This window comes from Neofelis nebulosa, chromosome 5 (genome assembly GCF_028018385.1).
Source record: "Neofelis nebulosa isolate mNeoNeb1 chromosome 5, mNeoNeb1.pri, whole genome shotgun sequence".
Classification (NCBI taxonomy): Eukaryota; Metazoa; Chordata; class Mammalia; order Carnivora; family Felidae; genus Neofelis; species Neofelis nebulosa.
In genome coordinates, this window is record NC_080786.1 from 58,303,683 (window position 1) to 58,309,657 (window position 5,975).

Here is a 5,975-nt window from a genome sequence, read left to right on the forward strand (position 1 = left end):
AGCATGTCTGTGTTATTCACCACCGTATTTCCAGCCCCTGTAATGGTTTCACCCTATAGTAGGAACTCAATCAATATTTGTTGAGTCAATAAGTAAAGAAATATGAATTTGTACCTTGAAGTGGTAAGCAGTATAGATCAATTGTAGCTCCTTAAGCAGCAGAGTGGCAGAATGAAATGTGTTTATAAAGGTTATTTTGGCAGTGGTTATATGAGGTGACACCAGAGGAATAATCACATGGCACCGTTGACGGAACCATTTCTATGGGAGTTTGCTTGACTCAGCCATGTTTTGAACATCTCATCATCTATGCTTTCAAATGCAAGAAAATTCCAACATTACAGATACTATCAATTGAATCAATCTGACATTTATGCTTTACGATATCTTGCTGAGCTATCACAGGATTTGCATTATACATAAGCAGTGAACCAAGAAGGAAAGGCTTTGTATCCACTACATTTGGCAGCAAAGCTATATAAAACAAAGCTCTTCTACATTTGTATTAAAGTTGACATCAGTGTGCCTGTGCCTACAGAAAATGGAAGGCCAAAAAAGAAAAGGTATTTGCTCTTGAATTTTATTTTATTTATTTATTTTTCACTAGTTCTAGTTTTGTTTTTTGTTTTTTGTTTTTTAATGACAGATACAGAAAGATAATACAGAGTTCACAACCTAGATAAGAAAGCAAGAGCTATCACTTAATGGAGGCAAATTATTCCAGGAGATAAATGCCCATGAATGTGCTTTTCAAAATACAAGTCCTTATACAAATGCTTAAATAAACACTGACTTTGCGGTGTTTCCATTATATCTGAAAGGGCTTTGAGAAATACAAAATCTTGTGATTGGGTAAAACCAGTGGTCCAGCTAGCCAAAGGTCCTTTCCGGTGGCACCAGTAACCACTGGGAAAGCAGAGGTAACTGCCAAATAATTTTTAACCCATGAATTTATCCAAAGTTTGAAAATACTGTGGGAAATCTTAGGAATCCCAGCAATCAGTGAATGGCTTATCCATATACCCAGTAGACCTGCATGTGCTATGCACGGCCACTCAAAATGCCTCTCACAGTAGCAGCACTTGAGAAGTCAACAATCTCTTGGCATCTGGTTTTGCCCTGCCCTCTCCTATCTTCAACCACCGGTGTCAAAGGACACATATCAGTAGTTGGAAAGCATTAAACTCTGATAATAAAGCAAAAATCAGAGGTAAAGGCAAATGTTTAACCAGTCACATTCAAACACAAGCTAGTGAATGAAAAATTTTAGGTTCAAAGGGCCAAATACTCTGCATTCTGGAGAAACTTCCATTTAAGTTTCTCATTCTGGTGAGTATGTTCACATTGCACTTTGCTGCCACAAACTGAATGGGTGTACATTTTTGGTGTGGATTTATCACTTGAAGATTTGAATTAGGAGACAGAAAGAAAGTATTTTGTATTCTTGAATTTTTAAAATATCCATCCAAGGGGGCACCTGGGTGGCTCAGTCAGTTGAGCGTCTGACTTCATCTCATGGTTCCTGAGCTCGAGCCAAGAACTGGGATCTCTACTGACAGCTCAGAGCCTGGAGCCTGCTTCAGATTCTTTGTCTCCATCTCTCTCTGCCCTTCCCCTCTTCTCTCTCTCTCTCTCTCTCTCTCAAAAATAAATAAACATTAAAAAAATAAAAATACCCATCCATGGGAAAGGAGCCAAGGGTTAGTTTCTTATGGTGGGGGGTTGGGGGGTGGAATGTTCTCATGGAGATACTATAAAGCTATGTCAGTTCATTTCCTGTTCTTTAATAGATTCTGTGGTGCAGCTGTTGTCTTGTTCAGGTTCAGGAAGCTCATTCAGAAGTATTGCAACGTCCCCATGTGGCAGCTTGTCTGTTGCCAAGCATCGTCAATCAAATCCAAGACCCCTCCATCTCTCTGGACCTCACTGTCCATTTCCCTAAAGCTTTAATCTTGTTAAATTGGTGCCAGATCCAGTGTTGCACTCTGCTCTTGAATTTTAATCTAAAAACAAAATGAACATAAATAAAACCAAGACAAATGACAAAAATAATAAAACATAAATATTCTTCACTTTTATTATAAATATGCTTGTCCACATAGAGCCTAATTTTGAAAACATCAAGAAGCAAGAGGCTTAATTTTCAAATATTTGTTTTGACAATGAAGAAAAAGTCAATATGGGGAGGCCTGGGTGGCTGTCGGTTAAGCGTCTGACTTCGACTCAGGTCATAATCTTGACGTTCATGAGTCTGAGCCCCGAATCGGGTTCTCTGCTGTCATTGTGGACCCTGCTTCAGATCCTCCCTGTCTCTTTGTTCCTCCCTTGCTTGTGCATGTGCTCTCGCTCTCTCGCTCTCTCAAAATTAAACACACATTAAAATTTAAAAAAAGGAAAGAATTACTTTCTACTTATTCTAGTTTTATCTCATTTTCCTATTTAATGAAAAATAGTTTTGGAGTTGTGATACTCCAGATGTCCTGAATTTATCATCGTTATTACGAGTAATACTACTGTGAATGTTATTATTATATTAGTAATTATTTTTGTCACTATGATCATGTAAAATATATATGTTATAAAATGTTAATAATAATGCATTCCATTAACATTTGTATTGGGCTTTATTTTCACATACATTATTTCATTTTTCACAAAATGCATGATCTTAGCATGGGCTTTGCCTGTCTGTGCCCACATATCACCCTGCTTTAACCCTTTCCGTTGTATGGTAAAAATGAACTTTTTTCTATCTTAGGTCAGGTTTCTTCGAAATAGACTCTGAGAGAGAGAGACATGTGCTTAGGAGTTTAGGAGCTGGAAAGAAGTGAAGGAAGGAAAGGTTTAGTCAGAAGAAGTTGAATAAGGATACATAAGCACCATAAGCCACCATAAGCAAAGTGTTTGGATGGTGTACATTTTATTATCGTTCTTTTATATCAGGGAATCTGCTAATCAGAAATACTAGCTGACTCCAGGTCACCCAGTCATTATAGAACTAGAGTCTTTCTTGTCCTATTTATTTTCCTCCACCATACTGCTATGCTTTCACTAGGGACATCTTTCTTTAATATCTGGACAAAATTAAAATTTATCAATGAAATATTGAACGTGTCCAAATTCATTATTGACCTTATTGAGAATAAAACATTTGTCTAAGCTTACAGGATGGAATTCTACTTTATTTTCAACTTGGTTACAGAAGATCTATATTCGATAACTTAATTATCTTGCATAAATAGATATAGTGTACTACAGCCCGATCATTTTTCTCACTTTTGCAATAAAAGGAAATTTTAGAAGCCAAAAGGATCAACTGCATAATTTTTAAGAGTTTTTCTGGAACCCATGTTTTTAATCTACCTATCTCTCTAAGCCTTTGCGTAGATACTTCTGTGCTTTCCTAACCAATAATAAATTCAGCAAGTTAATGTTCAATAAATAATGTGCTACTCTATAGAGAAGCTCTTTCCCTCCCTCTTTTTCCATCTGGGTAATTAATACTGTTACCCAATATTAGCTCCTAACACAAGGATTTCAAAAGGTATTGTCTGCTATAGAATAGAATTGTCACTTTTAAGTATTGAAGTTGAATCACTACATGGTAGTAAAATATGACAAAAAATTAGCTTCTACATAAGTAATAAACTTCCTTTCCCTGAAATAACAAAAATAACATAAACATCTTGAGCTAAATTATTAAATTATCATAGAGTTATGTCTGAGAGAGGAGAAAATCATTCTAAAAGTATGAAAGTACTCTAGCAAGAATTGACTAAAACCTCATTAAAGTAATTAACATAATTAAGAAAAAGTATATTTCTTTTTTTTTTTTTTTAATTTTGTTTTTCAACATTTTTAATTTATTTTTGGGACAGAGAGAGACAGAGCATGAACGGGGGAGGGGCAGAGAGAGAGGGAGACACAGAATCGGAAACAGGCTCCAGGCTCCGAGCCATCGGCCCAGAGCCTGACGCGGGGCTCGAACTCACGGACCGCGAGATCGTGACCTGGCTGAAGTCGGACGCTTAACCGACTGCGCCACCCAGGCGCCCCAAAAGTATATTTCTTTAAGGAGGACTCTACTTGAATCTGGAAACATCAGGAAGTCATATTATGCACATTCTTATTTAAGCACCAAGATACTTGCTGTCTTAATAAGCAGGAAAATCCTTATTTTGGATGTGAATGAATCAGGTTGTCTTAGAATGACGCTTTTACCCACTCAGATCACAGTGACTTTCCTTTTTTCTGATTCTGTGCTTACCAAACACATTTCTGATTGTAATTTGACTTTTAGACTAGCACATGTACAGATAGCATCTTAGTCATATTTGGGCCTTTAGTATAGCTTGCTCAAGGAGAGAAAATGTGCTGATCTACCTTTGAGTTCAGGCATTAAACATCTGTCTCTGGGGGCTTGGTTAATATGAGCCAGCTCTCACGAGACAAGTCTATTCTTAGTGTGTTGATACATCCAATCCTTATGTTTGCCAAGGCTAAGGAACTGACTACAGGCAGCTGCAGTGAACACTCAGAAATGATGAGGACAGATGAGGCATCCTGGAGAGAGCCAACGCCTTTCTTGCTACTCATGTGCCCAAGGCAACTTTTATTTTAACTTCAGTATCGAGCATTTACTATGTATTCAAAATCATGATAATAGCTCTTGAGAATTCACAGTTAGAAAACTTGAAGCTTTTCCAAGGAACTGAAAAACTCATTTATGAAATAATTTTATTCTTGTTCTGATAAAGGCAATAAGTGAGAATTCTAAGTATGAAGGACCACACTGTGTTAAAATTACAATATCATCATGAGAGGAAAAGCATTCCAATTCCTTTATTTTACATCCATATGTGGAAAGAAAGCTTTTCCCATTTTATTTCCCTACATTGTCCAGAGTCATTATTTTAAATCATATTTGCTAAGTCCGATGTTCAAAAAACCTTTAAAATGGCCTCTTCTGTTCCACTAGAACAAAATGCATTATCTTAACATGGGCTTTGCCTAACTGTCTGTGCCCATATAAGAAACTGCTCTAACCCTTTCTGTCATATGGTAAAAATGAACTTTTTCCTATCTTGGGTCAGGTTTCTTGGAAATAGACTCTGAGAGAGAGAGAGATACATGTGCTTAGGAGTTTTACTGAAGCTGAAAGGAAGTGAAGGAAACAAAGTTCTAGGCAGAAGAAGTTGAACAAGGATACATTTAAAAACAAAGCCCAAGTTTGTCCCGGTGGGCACTCTAGAGCTTGAAAGGCCTTTCAGAGTATTAACTAAACTGTGACAAGAGGCACGAACCTGCACTTCCATCCTGAAGGGGAAATCTAGATAGTGCCTCACAGCATCTACTCTGGCTTTTCTGAACAGATGAACATCTTTCCCTACAGAGGAGTTTTTCACATGTTTTTCTGTTCCTCTTGTCTGGAATGCTCTCTTCCTTCACCACCCTGCTACTGTTGTCTGAAAGTTTTGGGTTATTTGTCAAGTCATTTAAAATGTTATAAATTTTTGGGGCACTTGGGTGGCTCGGTTAAGTGTCCAACTTTGGTTCAGGTCATGATCTCAGTTTGTGAGTTTAAGCCCTGCATTGGTCTCCAGGCTGACATCTTGAAGCGTGGAGCCTGCTTCAGATTCTGTGTCTCCCTCTCTCTCTCTGCCCCTCCCCTATTTTCACTCTGCTCTCTCTCAATAATAAACATTTAAAATTTTTTTTAAAAGTTATAAATTCTTCAGAAAGATTTTCTCTGATCTGTGAGTCTAAAGTACATTTTTCTTTTAAGCCCTATCATAGCAACCTATACTTTTTATGTAAAATATTTTTATATAAAATTAATGAAGTACATAATTATATTCACTTAAATGTATTTATTTGTCACTGAGGATATATGCTAACTATATAGATGTGACAGAAGCTATACTCTTCAAGATAACAGTATAATACAAATGAAGAACAACAATACTAAACAGAAA

At 36.9% G+C, this 5,975-nt stretch overlaps 1 pseudogene; it reads right to left on the reverse strand.

Moving 5' to 3' along the window:
- Positions 1-1,709: 1,709 nt before the first annotated feature.
- Positions 1,710-1,934, reverse strand: LOC131513120 (anaphase-promoting complex subunit 13-like; annotated as a pseudogene).
- Positions 1,935-5,975: the final 4,041 nt, after the last annotated feature.